The sequence below is a fragment of the Panulirus ornatus genome, chromosome 1 (genome assembly GCF_036320965.1).
Source record: "Panulirus ornatus isolate Po-2019 chromosome 1, ASM3632096v1, whole genome shotgun sequence".
In the NCBI taxonomy this organism is placed as follows: Eukaryota; Metazoa; Arthropoda; class Malacostraca; order Decapoda; family Palinuridae; genus Panulirus; species Panulirus ornatus.
In genome coordinates this window covers 14,900,722-14,914,916 of record NC_092224.1, presented here as the reverse complement: position 1 = coordinate 14,914,916, position 14,195 = coordinate 14,900,722, and the positions used below count along the sequence as shown (strand labels likewise).

General features: G+C 41.9%; 1 protein-coding gene across 1 annotated transcript in view; it reads right to left on the bottom strand.

Moving 5' to 3' along the window:
* Positions 1 to 9,761, bottom strand: part of LOC139757083 (scoloptoxin SSD14-like) — a 190,480-nt gene extending 180,719 nt beyond the window's left edge. The window contains exon 1 of the mRNA XM_071677336.1: positions 9,656 to 9,761. The gene's annotated coding sequence lies outside the window, so the exon portion shown is untranslated. The remainder of the gene's footprint in view (positions 1 to 9,655) is intronic.
* Between the last annotated feature and the right edge of the window lie 4,434 nt (positions 9,762 to 14,195).

The window sequence follows — 14,195 nt, the reverse complement described above, 5'->3', positions numbered from 1 at the left end:
GCCGTGTGTGTAGTGGGGGTGTGTCTATGGGAAGGCCATCAACTACAAGTCACTAGTAAAAACGTCCAGATTCCTCACTCTACAGAGAGACCAAAGATCCAACATTTACTGACACGATGTGTCGTTTGTGGACGACGGTCACGTCGGTCTGTGGCCACCTGTCGTCCATGACAGACGACCATCACTGTGGTTCCCAGGATGACTGGAATCGGATACACGTCAAAAACATTACGACAAACAACCTGAAATAATCCACAATGATTCTATCTGGATTCCCTCATTGCTTGATTTATAAACTCTGTTTGAGTCATACTATAATTAGAATGGAAATTAGAAAATGATCTCTCGAAGAGACCCAGTGTTGAGGTATGATGTCCTCACGAACAGTGGAACAACCTGTGGTGTGACTTGAGCCACTGTTGCTGGTGGGACAACATGAGCACCATATACACACACACTGGAGGAAGAGCCAGGTATGGCTGGGCGACCCGTGCCGCCCGGCAACGGAATGTAACACTGTGAAGGTAAACCACTACCCTGGGTGCCCGTGACGAGTCATGGAAATTAATCCCTGGGAGTACACGGTAAGCCTCCCTCACCTTGTGATGATCTCCAGCCACATGTCTGGGTTGAAGAAAAACTAACGCGGTCTCACCGAGGGACTATCCTTGATGCCACCTCGAATTCATGAGGTTCACAGCATTGGTTTTCTACCACCCAGAGACTGTCATGATGCTTGCAATGTAAGTAAACGGTGAAATTTACACAACTCTTCTCTCTTTACTTTCCTGTCTCTCCAGCGATATGATAGGGTTGATAAAGATGCTTTGTGGATGGTATTAAGAGTATATTAAGGATGTAAGGCATGTGTACGAGTAGGAAGAGGGGAAAGTGATTGAGTCCCTGTGAATGTAGGTTTGCGCCAGGGGTGTGTGATGTCTCCATAGTTATTTAATTTGTTTATGGATGGGGTTGTTAGGGAGGTGAATGCAAGAGTTTTGGAAAGAGGGGCAAGTATGCAGTCTCTTGTGGATGAGAGGGCTTGGGAAGTGAGTCAGTTGTTGTTCGCTGATGATATAACGCTGGTGACTGGTTCGGGTAAGAAACTGCAGAAGTTGGTGACTGAGTTTGGAAAAATGCGTTGAAGAAAGCTGATAGTAAATGTAAACAAGAGCAGGGTAATTAGGTTCAGTAGGGTTGAGAGACAAGTTAATTGGGAGGTAAGTTTGACTGGAGAATAACTGGAGGAAGTTAAGTGTTTCAGATATCTGGGTGTGGATTTAGCAGAGGAAGGAACCATGGAAGCGGAAGTGTCACAGGTTGGGGGAGGGAGCGAAGGTTCTGGGAGCCTTGAAGAATATGTGGAACGCTGGTGACTGGTTCGGGTAAGAAACTGCAGAAGTTGGTGACTGAGTTAGGAAAAATGCGTTGAAGAAAGCTGAGAGTAAATGTAAACAAGAGCAGGGTAATTAGGTTCAGTAGGGTTGAGAGACAAGTTAATTGGGAGGTAAGTTTGACTGGAGAATAACTGGAGGAAGTTAAGTGTTTCAGATATCTGGGAGTGGATTTAGCAGAGGAAGGAACCATGGAAGCGGAAGTGAGTCACAGGTTGGGGGAGGGAGCGAAGGTTCTGGGAGCCTTGAAGAATATGTGGAAGGCGAAAACATTATCACGTAGAGAAAAATGGGTATGTTTGAAGGAATAGCGGCTCCAACAATGTTATATTGTTGCAAGGCATGGCGCTATAGATAGGGTTGTGCGGAGGAGGGCGGTGTTGCAGACATACAGGAGGGTGAAAGGCGTGCAATGAATAGAGTGAATTGAAACGGTGTGGTATACCGGGGTCGAGGGTGCCGTCAATGGATTGACCCAGACCATGTGAAGCGTCTGGGGTAAACCATGGAATGTTTTGAGGGGCCTGGATGTGGAAAGGGAGCTGTGGTTTCGGTGCATTACACATGACAACTAGAGACTGAGTGTGAACGAATGTGGCCTGTGTTATACCACATCGATCCAATTAACTCTACTCCTTGCACGCCTTTCACCCTTCTATATGCTCAGGCCCCGATCACTCAAAATCTTTTTCACTCCATCCTTCCACCTCCAAGTTAGCCTCCCATTTCTCGTTCCCTCCACCTCTGACACATATATTCACTTTGTCAATCTTTCCTCACTCATTTTCTCCAAGTGGTCAAACCATTTCAATAGACCCTCTCCTGCTCTCTAAACCACACTCTTTTTATTACCACACATCTCTCTCACCCTTTCATTACTTACTCCATCAAACCACCTCACACCAAATATTGTCCTCAAATATCTCATATCCAACACATCCACCCTCCTCCGCACAACCCTATCTATAGCCTATGCCCAGCAAACATATAACACTGCTGGAACCACTATTCCTTCAAACACACCCACTTTTGCTCTTCGAGATAACGTTCTCGCCTACCACACATTCTTCAATGCTCCCAGAACCTTCACCCCCTCTCCCACCCTGTGACTCACTTCCGCTTCCATAGTTTCATCCCCTGCCAAATCCACTCCCAGATATCTAAAACACTTTACTTCCTCCAGTTTTTCTCCATTCAAACTTACCTCCCAATTAACTTGTCTCTCAGTCTCTCAACCCTACTTAACTTAATTACCTTGCTCTTATTCACCTTCACTCTCACCTTTCTTCTTTCATACACTGTATCAGGCTCAGTCACCAACTTCTGCTGTTTCTCAACCGAATCAGCCACCAGTGCTGTATCATCAGCGAACAACAACTGACTCACTTCCCAAGCCCTCTCATCCACAACAGACTGCATACTTGCCCCTCTCTCCAAAACTCTTGCATTCACCTCCCTAACAACCCAATCCATAAACAAATGAAACAACCATGGAGACATCACACACCCCTGCCGCAAACCGCCATTCACTGAGAACCAATCACTTTCCTCTCTTCCTACTCGTATACATGCCTTACATCCTCGATAAAAACTTTTCACTGCTTCTAACAACTTACCTCCCACACCATATACTCTTAATACCTTCTACGAAGCATCTCTATCAACTCTATGATATGCCTTCTCCATCTGTTTTTCTAAGTATTTCTCACATACATTCTTCAAAGCAAACACCTGATCCACACATCCTCTACCACTTCTGAAACCACACTGCTCTTCCCCAATCTGATGCTCCGTATATGCCTTTACCCTCTCAATCAATACCCTCCCATATAATTTCCCAGGAATGCTCAACAAACGTATCCCTCTGTAATTTGAACACTCACCTTTATCCCCTTTGCCTCTGTGCAATGGCACTATGTATGCGTACCGCCAATCCTCAGGCACTCCACCATGAACCATACATACAATGAATATCCTTACCAACCGGTCAACAACACAGTCACCCTCTTTTTTAATGAATGCCATTGCAATACCATCCAAACTGCTGCCTTGCCGGCTTTCATCTTCCGCAAAGCTTTCACTACCTCTTCTCTGTTTACTCAACCATTCTCCCTGACCCTCTCACTTCGCACACCACCTCGACCAAAACACCCTATATCTGCCACTCTATCATCCAACACATTCAACAAACCTTCAAAATACTCACTCCATCTCCTTCTCACTTCACCACTACTTGTTATTACCTCCCATTAGCCCCCTTCACCGATGTTCCCATTTGTTCTCTTGTCTTACGCACTTTATTTACCTCCTTCCAAAACATCTTTTTATTCTCCCTACAATCTAATGATACTCTCTCACTCCAACTGTTATTTGCCCTCTTTTTCACCTCTTGCACCTTTCTCTTGACCTCCTACGTCTTTCTTTTACACATCTCCCAGTCATTCGCACTTCTCTGCAAAAATCGTCCAAACGCCTCTCTCTTCTCTTTCACTAACAATCTTACTTTTTCATCCCTATTAATACTCACTACTTTTTCTAATCTGCCCACCTCCCACCTTTCTCATGCCACAAGCATCTTTTGCGCAAGCCATCACTACTTCCCTAAATACATCCCATTTCTCCCCCGCTCCCCTTACGTCATTTGCTCCCACCTTTTTCCGTTCTGCTCTGAACCTCTCCTGGTACTTCCTCACTCAAGTCTCTCTTCCAAGCTCACTTACTCTCACCACTCTCTTCACCCCAACATTCTCTTTTTTTCTGAAAATCTCAACAAATCTTCACCTTCGCCTCCACAAGATAATGATCAGACATCCCTCCACTTGCCCCTCTCAGCACATTAACACCCAAAAGTCTCTTTCACGCGCCTATCAATTAACACGTAATCCAATAACGCTCTCTGGCCATCTCTCCTACTTACATACGTATGCTTAAGTATAAATATATATATTTTTTCTTTTTTCAAACTATTCGCCACTTCCCGCATTAGCGAGGTAGCGTTAAGAACAGAGGACTGGGCCTTTGAGGGACTACCCTCACCTGGCCCAATTCTCTGTTCCTTCTTTTGGAGAATTAAAAAAAAAAAAAAAACGAGAGGGGAGGATTTCCAGCCCCCCGCTCCCTCCCCTTTTAGTCGCCTTCTACGACACGCAGGGAATACGTGGGAAGTATTCTTGCTCCCCTATCCCCAGGGATAATATATATATATATATATATATATATATATATATATATATATATATATATATATATATATATATATATATACTCCTTCGTGAGCCAGGTACTCATTTTATGAACCAACGCCTAGGGGTGGATAAACAGCTGGGTTGAATATGAACCCACTGCTGCTAACAGGACAAACCTAATGCGCTCGACCCTAGGAGGCCCGTGAATGCGTCACATTAATCATCAGAAAACTGAAACCAAATATTGTACAAAAGTAAGTTGACCATATCAATGGCGACTAGTTTGGAAGGAAAATCCATTTATACTTCACAACATGAAGCAGATGATCGCAATGGGCGACAGAGTTTTCTTCAGCGAAAAAAATATAATATGAAGGAAAACAACGTCATCATCATTATCATAAATCTACCTAAGCTGAGGTTTTAGGAAAGTGGGGAGACACAATATTCCTTTGTTGGTCACTCGTGTTGATCATGGAAGTGTTAAACATAAGTCCTGTACATATAACACAGGGACTGTGCATATAACATAGGTACTGTGCATATAACATAGGTACAGTGCATATAACATAGGTACTGTGCATATAACATAGGTACTGTGCATATAACATAGGTACTGTGCATATAACATAGGTACCGTACATGTAACGTAAGTACTGTACATATGACATAAGTATCGTACATATAGCATAGATATTGTACAAATATCATAGGTAATATACATATAACATAGATATTGTACATACAAAATAAATACTGTTAATATAACATGGGTACTATACATATAACACAGATACTGTACATATAGGTACTACACATATGACATAGGTACTATACATAGAACATAGAAACTGTACATACAACATAGGTTCTGTACATATACGACAGGAACTATACATTTAACATAGATACTGTACATATAACATGGGTGCTACACATAAAACATAGATACTGTACATGTAACGTAGGTACTGTACATATACCATAGAAACTATACATATAACAGATACTGTACATATAGGTGCTATACATATAACATAGATACTGTACATGTAACATAGGTACTGTACATATACCAATGGTACTGTACATATATCAAAGGAACTGTACATACAACATAGATACTGCACATGTAACATAGGCACTGTACATAAACCATAGGAACTATACGTATAACATAGATACTGTACATTGGTAAACATGTGATTGGACAATCATACGTTTACTAAATGGCGTCCTAGCTTCGTGTCTTCGATGTATATCAACTGACTTATATTTCTCTCTTGTGTCTTCCCTGATGATGTGATTATTACACGAAAGTGCACTTGGGAACTTATCGTGTTTCATTTTCCCCATGGACTCATAGGAATATATATATATATATATATATATATATATATTTGCGTGTGTGGACGTGTGTATGTACATGTGTATGGGGGGGGGGGGGGGTTGGGCCATTTCTTTCGTCTGTTTCCTTGCGCTACCTCGCAAACGCGGGAGACAGCGACAAAGTATAAAAAAAAAAAAAAAAAAAAATATATATATATATATATATATATATATATATATATATATATATTTTATTTGCTTTGTCGCTGTCTCCCGCGTTTGCGAGGTAGCGCAAGGAAACAGACGAAAGAAATGGCACAACCCACCCCAATACACAATGTACACACACACACGCCCACACACGCAAGTATGCATACCTATACATCTCAATGTACACATATATATACACACACAGACACATACATATATACCCATGCACACAATTCACACTGTCTGCCCCTATTCATTCCCATCGCCACCTCGCCACACATGGAATACCATCCCCCTCCCCCTTCCTGTGTGCGAGGTAGCAATACGAAAGGACAACAAAGGCCCCATTCGTTCACACTCAGTCTCCAGCTGTCACGCAACAATGCCCGAAACCACAGCTCCCTTTCCACATCCAGGCCCCACACAACTTTCCATGGTTTACCCCAGACGCTTCACATGCCCTGATTCAATCCACTGACAGCACGTCCACCCCGGTATACCACATCGATCCAATTCACTCTATTCCTTGCCCGCCTTTCACCCTCCTGCATGTTCAGGCCCCCATCACACAAAATCTTTTTCACTCCATCTTTCCACCTCCAATTTGGTCTCCCACTTCTCGTTCCCTCCACCTCCGACACATATATCCTCTTGGTCAATCTTTCCTCACTCATTCTCTCCATGTGCCCAAACCATTTCAAAACACCCTCTTCTGCTCTCTCAACCACGCTCTTTTTATTTCCACACATCTCTCTTACCCTTACATTACTTACTCGATCAAACCACCTCACACCACACATTGTCCTCAAACATCTCATTTCCAGCACATCCACCCTCCTGCGCACAACTCTATCCATAGCCCACGCCTCGCAACCATACAACATTGTTGGAACCACTATTCCTTCAAACATAACCATTTTTGCTTTCCGAGATAATGTTCTCGACTTCCACACATTCTTCAAGGCTCCCAGGATTTTCGCCCCCTCCCCACCCTATGATTTACTTCCGCTTCCATGGTTCCATCCGCTGCCAGATCCACTCCCAGATATCTAAAACACTTTACTTCCTCCACTTTTTCTCCATTCAAACTTACCTCCCAATTGACTTGACCCTCAACCCTACTGTACCTAATAACCTTGCTCTTATTCACATTTACTCTTAACTTTCTTCTTTCACACACTTTACCAAACTCAGTCACCACCTTCTGCAGTTTCTCACATTAATCAGCCACCAGCGCTGTATCATCAGCGAACAACTGACTCACTTCCCAAGCTCTCTCATCCACAACAGACTTCATACTTGCCCCTCTTTCCAAAACTCTTGCATTCACCTCCCTAACAACCCCATCCATAAACACATCAAACAACCATGGAGACATCACACACCCCTGCCGCAAACCTACATTCACTGAGAACCAATCACTTTCCTCTCTTCCTACACGTACACATGCCTTACATCCTCGATAAAAACTTTTCACTGCTTCTAACAACTTGCCTCCCACACCATATATTCTTAATACCTTCCACAGAGCATCTCTATCAACTCTATCATATGCCTTCTCCAGATCCATAAATGCTACATACAAATCCATTTGCTTTTCTAAGTGTTTCTCACATACATTCTTCAAAGCAAACACCTGATCCACACATCCTCTACCACTTCTGAAACCACACTGCTCTTCCCCAATCTGATGCTCTGTACATGCCTTCACCCTCTCAATCAATACCCTCCCATATAATTTACCAGGAATACTCAACAAACTTATACCTCTGTAATTTGAGCACTCACTCTTATCCCCTTTGCCTTTGTACAATGGCACTATGCACGCATTCCGCCAATCTTCAGGCACCTCACCATGAGTCATACATACATTAAATAACCTTACCAACAAGTCAATAATACAGTCACCCCCTTTTTTAATAAATTCCACTGCAATACCATCCAAACCTGCTGCCTTGCCGGCTTTCATCTTCCGCAAAGCTTTTACTACCTCTTCTCTGTTTACCAAATCATTTTCCCTAACCCTCTCACTTTGCACACCACCTCGACCAAAACACCCTATATCTGCCACTCTATCATCAAACACATTCAACAAACCTTCAAAATACTCACTCCATCTCCTTCTCGCATCACCACTACTTGTTATCACCTCCCCATTTGCGCCCTTCACTGAAGTTCCCATTTGCTCCCTTGTCTTACGCACTTTATTTACCTCCTTCCAGAACATCTTTTTATTCTCCCTAAAATTTAATGATACTCTCTCACCCCAACTCTCTTTTGCCCTCTTTTTCACCTCTTGCACCTTTCTCTTGACCTCCTGTCTCTTTCTTTTATACATCTCCCACTCATATATATATATATATATATATATATATATATATATATATATATATATATATATATATATATATATAACAGATACTGTACACATAGGTACTATATTTATAGCACAGATACTGTATATATAACATACATACTGCAAACGGAACACAAAGCATGAGTGAGTATGTTAATATGTCCAATTTTCCACATATGTGACCTATGTGTGACCTCAGATGTTTTGTGTGTGTGTGGTTGGGGAGGGTGGTTGGTTTAAAGGGGGTTGCTATAGTGTGATGAGGGGAGCACCACAAACTCTGTCATTAACTTACGATACCCGTGAGGTTGAACACAGGTGGGAAATAGTTGCCTGTGAGGCAGAATATCACAAGAGCAGCAAGATTACCTACGCTGTCAAAGGGCGTTATGGACACCTACGCAATCGATCACATTTTGATATGTGCGAAGAAGGGATATTAAAGCGTGTTCTGTTCTTCCTAACATCAAGTAAACGTATTTCGAAAAACGCTATTTCCTGACTTTAATTTCATAGGACAGAACTTTAATGTACACGTCGCATCTCCCACACAGTCACATGTTTACAATTCTTCAAACGTTTTCTATGATTCGCATCACATCGCTTTTATCTCACCATTCATGCCTCATCTCCATGACTTTCACTTATTTTCCTACGAACAAATGTCATTATCCAGCAACACCCCCTCCATTACTTTATCACTCAGGTTTATCAGGTGATCTGCTCTCTCCGAGTCGTCCGAGGGAGGGTAAGATTACTGCCGGGGATATGAAGGACGTCACCGTTATATCAAAACAACCACCACTCGAAAAACCTTGACCATCTTCAGGTATTGAGGCTAATCTTAAGACCGTAAACACTCTCACTGCATATATGGCCAGAGGAAAGTTGGTTGGCAAACAATTCTAACAATTTCCCTTGGTAATAATATAGCGTTGTTGACAACACATGCCTTATAAGAAAAAAATGATATTCCTTATTTCAGTCAGTAACCTCTGCCTCCGTCCAGACAATTCGTGTGTCAAATCACCTAAGTAATTAAATTTCTCAAAGACATCTAAATCATAGCATCGACATAATGTAATTCCTGAATTAGCATAATGTAAAATCAAAATCGTGATGTTCAAGAAACCAAATTGATTAGCGACACATCGATATCTACTAAAGAGATCTCACATTACCTCACATAAACAGAGCAACGCTGCACGACACACACTGAAGTCCTCGACACCTTAGTTGCTACTGACTCCGACTCGGCTGCCGTCCGCATGGTCAGGTTGGTTCACGGGGATGGTCTTCGCTGCCGTACATCTGCCAAACGTACGATACCGAACACACCTTAGATAAGCGCAATATAAGGGCTCAACGCTGCGGTGCGACATTACAACGGGAAGAATACTTGTGTAGAGATGTGCCCACTCTCCCCAGGCCTCCCTGGCAAGGGTACTCCACCAGCTATCTCTCGGGATGACTGAAGCATGTCAACTACCTTTACAACTTCGCTCTGTTTTGACACTTAAAAGCAGCGACAAGGATTTTGAGACAATGATAGGTGGCATTCACACGATACCAGAATTTACCGTCACATTTAGAGAACTTCTAACACAGAGAAGTTGCTTGCTAATAAAAGTCCAGAGGTCCTGATCGCTTCTATCAACGAGTAATTAAAGCGGCAGGAGTCGTGCAGGACTGGAGACTGGTAGTTGACATTACTGGATACAAAACGGGAAGTAGTGAATTGACTGACAATTTTCTTCATGATAGTTAAGACATCACAGGCAGCTGAGGCCTTAATCAAGGCCATCCCATCAACGATATATATATATATATATATATATATATATATATATATATATATATATATATATATATATATATATATATATATACACCCTAGCTTGAGCTAGGTACCCATTTCATTGACCAACCCCTATGGGTGGATGAAAAGCTGGGTTAGCTGTGGACCGACTGCCACAACCATGATTCGAACCTAAGGCGTGCACGATCAGGGCAGCCCGTGAATGCGTTACGGTCAGGAACGCTAACCGTAACACCACGGGGGCTCATTACCGTCCTATTAGCTTCACATCAATTATAATAAACTTCTGCAGTCAATTACTAGTGATAAAGTCGTATCCTACCCGGAACAACACAGTGTGATCAGTAATACGCAACATAGTTTTAGAAGACTAGAGCAATAGATGTTATATTTCTGGACTTCCAAAAAAAGTATTCGACAAAGTCCCCCCTCCCACACACACACACACACACACACACACACACACACACACACACACATACACACACACACACACATACACACACACACACACACACACACACACACACACACACACACACACACACATACACATACACACACACACACACACATACACACACACACACACACACACACACACACACACACACACACACACACACACACACACACACACACACACACATACACACACACACACACGTTCAATTGCTGTATAATTTCTGAGCCTTAGGATTAGAGATTGCACAGGAGACTAGGTAGTTGCCTAGTTACGTGATAGAGGCAGAGAGTTGTAATGAAGAAGGAATCATCTCCGTGGTCACCCGTGTGGGGTCCACCAAGGGATTCTTTCTTGGGCTTCCACGTTTCATCATTCATGTGAACGAGGCTGATGTAGACCTGAATAACTTACTGTCTGAATTAGCAAATAACAAAGATCGGCAATGCCATACCAACTGAAGGAGACAGGCAAAGATTATAAAATGATCTGATAAAATCGCTGAATAGTATGAATAATGGCAATTGCCATCTAACGCCAATAAATCTCAAGTGTTACATATAAGAAACCTCATCAAAAAAATTCGATTATGAACAGATGGGACACAAGATAACGAACACCCCAACGTTGTGTAAGGGGGTCTGGGGCTCGCTGCTTCCAACAACACCAACTTCTACCTGCATTGTAATGTAGCTGCCAAGACACCACATGGGATGATACGATTTATTAACGAAAACTTTCCACACAAAAGCAAGGATGAAACATTACCTCCAAACCTAGTTAGACCCCATCTCGAATATGCAGTGCCGCTCTGGGACCCCCGCTTAAACGAGGACATTCTTAAATTGGAGGCAGCTCAGCAGAGCAACTAAACTGATTCCGTTCTTTCCTAACAAACTACATGAGGACAACTTGCGAGAATCAAACTTGTTCTCTCTAAGCAAGAGGTGTCTCCGAGGCAAATTAATAGAATGTTTTGAAACACTTGGAGGATTCAACAACGTCGATATTGAAAATTTCTTGATAGTAGCGCCAGTTCTACCACCGAGAGAAAATGGACTAAAATTTAGAGGTCACCAACTTAATTTGGACTACACGAAATATTTCTTTACCAACGACATTACTGACGCTTGGAATAAACTCACGTATCCTGTTGTTCAGAGCAATTCTCCTAATATCTTCAAACTTAAGGCTCGACCATAACTTGTCAGTCTCCTACATTGGGTGATTCATTTAATCCATCATCATAGCGCAGTGGTATGTTATGCTACCTTCTCAACCACCAATCTTTCCCTGGCCCTGCAGTGGGAACATGCCACCATTGATTAACCCGACACAGATAACCTACCTGCCGCCAGCAGCTACTGAAGCTGCCTCAGTTGAGATTGCACTCTCGTACTGTTGCAAGATGGAAGAAGAGAAATGAATTACACTCGTGCAGAACCACCAGTGTCTTTATAACATGGTCGACAGAGCTTACAGCAACAATGAGAAGGAGAGAATTTGGTCTGAAATAGAAAATGAACTAAAGCAATCAGTTAACTGATATTTTATTTCATGTTTTGGTCAATACATGATAGTTTGATATGGAAAGCAGAAGTATTTACATGAAACATTTGATAAACCAGTGGAAGTAACTCCCATAATGTCATTTCCTATACGGTATATATATATATATATATATATATATATATATATATATATATATATATATATATATATATATATATATATTCTTTCATACTATTCGCCATTTCCCGCATTAGCGAGGTAGCGTTGAGAACAGAGGACTGGGCCCTTGAGGGAATATCCTCACCTGGGCCCCTTCTCTGTTCCCTCTTTTGGAAAATTAAAAAAAAAGTGAGAGGGGAGGATTTCCAGCCCCCCGCTCCCTCCCCTTTTAGTCGCCTTCTACGACACGCAGGGAATACGTGGGAAGTATTCTTTCTCCCCTATCCCCAGGGATATATATATATATATATATATATATATATATATATATATATATATATATATATATATATATATTTTTTTTTTTTTTTTTTTTTTGCTTTTTTTTTTTTTTTTGCTTTGTCGCTGTCTCCCGCGTTTGCGAGGTAGCGCAAGGAAACAGACGAAAGAAAATGGCCCAACCCACCCCCATACACATGTATATACATACGTCCACACACGCAAATATACATACCTACACAGCTTTCCATGGTTTACCCCAGACGCTTCACATGCCCTGATTCAATCCACTGACAGCACGTCAACCCCGGTATACCACATCGCTCCAATTCACTCTATTCCTTGCCCTCCTTTCACCCTCCTGCATGTTCAGGCCCCGATCACACAAAATCTTTTTCACTCCATCTTTCCACCTCCAATTTGGTCTCCCTCTTCTCGTTCCCTCCACCTCCGACACATATATCCTCTTGGTCAATCTTTCCTCACTCATTCTCTCCATGTGCCCAAACCATTTCAAAACACCCTCTTCTGCTCTCTCAACCACGCTCTTTTTATTTCCACACATCTCTCTTACCCTTACGTTACTCACTCGATCAAACCACCTCACACCACACATGGTCCTCAAACATCTCATTTCCAGCACATCCATCCTCCTGCGCACCACTCTATCCATAGCCCACGCCTCGCAACCATACAACATTGTTGGAACCACTATTCCTTCAAACATACCCATTTTTGCTTTCCGAGATAATGTTCTCGACTTCCACACATTCTTCAAGGAGCCTTGAAGAATATATATACATATATATATATATATATATATATATATATATATATATATATATATATATATATATATATATATATATATTCATACTATTCGCCATTTCCCGCATTAGCGAGGTAGCGTTAAGAACGGAGGACTGGACCTTTGAGGGAATATCCTCACCTGGCCCCCTTCTCTGTCCCTTCTTTTGGAAAATTAAAAAAAAAATGAGAGGGGAGGATTTCCAGCCCCCCGCTCCCTTCCCTTTTAGTCGCCTTATACGACACGCAGGGAATACGTGGGAAGTATTCTTTCTCCCCTATCCCCAGGGATAATATATATATATATATATATATATATATATATATATATATATATATATATATATATATATATATATATATATACATGATATTCAATATAATCAAACCATGAATTGTGAGTAGTTTGAAAACCGCATTATACAGTAGACACACATTACAAAACTGTTGACAGTGAACCAGTTACTATATTTTTTCTTAAACTGAATAACAGAATTTGAACCAAAATATCAGGCTTTTTGTTACATGGAACAAAATAGGCCACGCACGTCTCACGTGGACCATGGTGGGGCTCCTTGAGGAGAGTTTGAGAGCCTCCTGAAAGTTTCCCTCATTTCAAAAGCTCGAGTTGGAGCATTACCTCCTTGCCTAGGGAGACGAGACAGCAAAGCACCTTCATCAG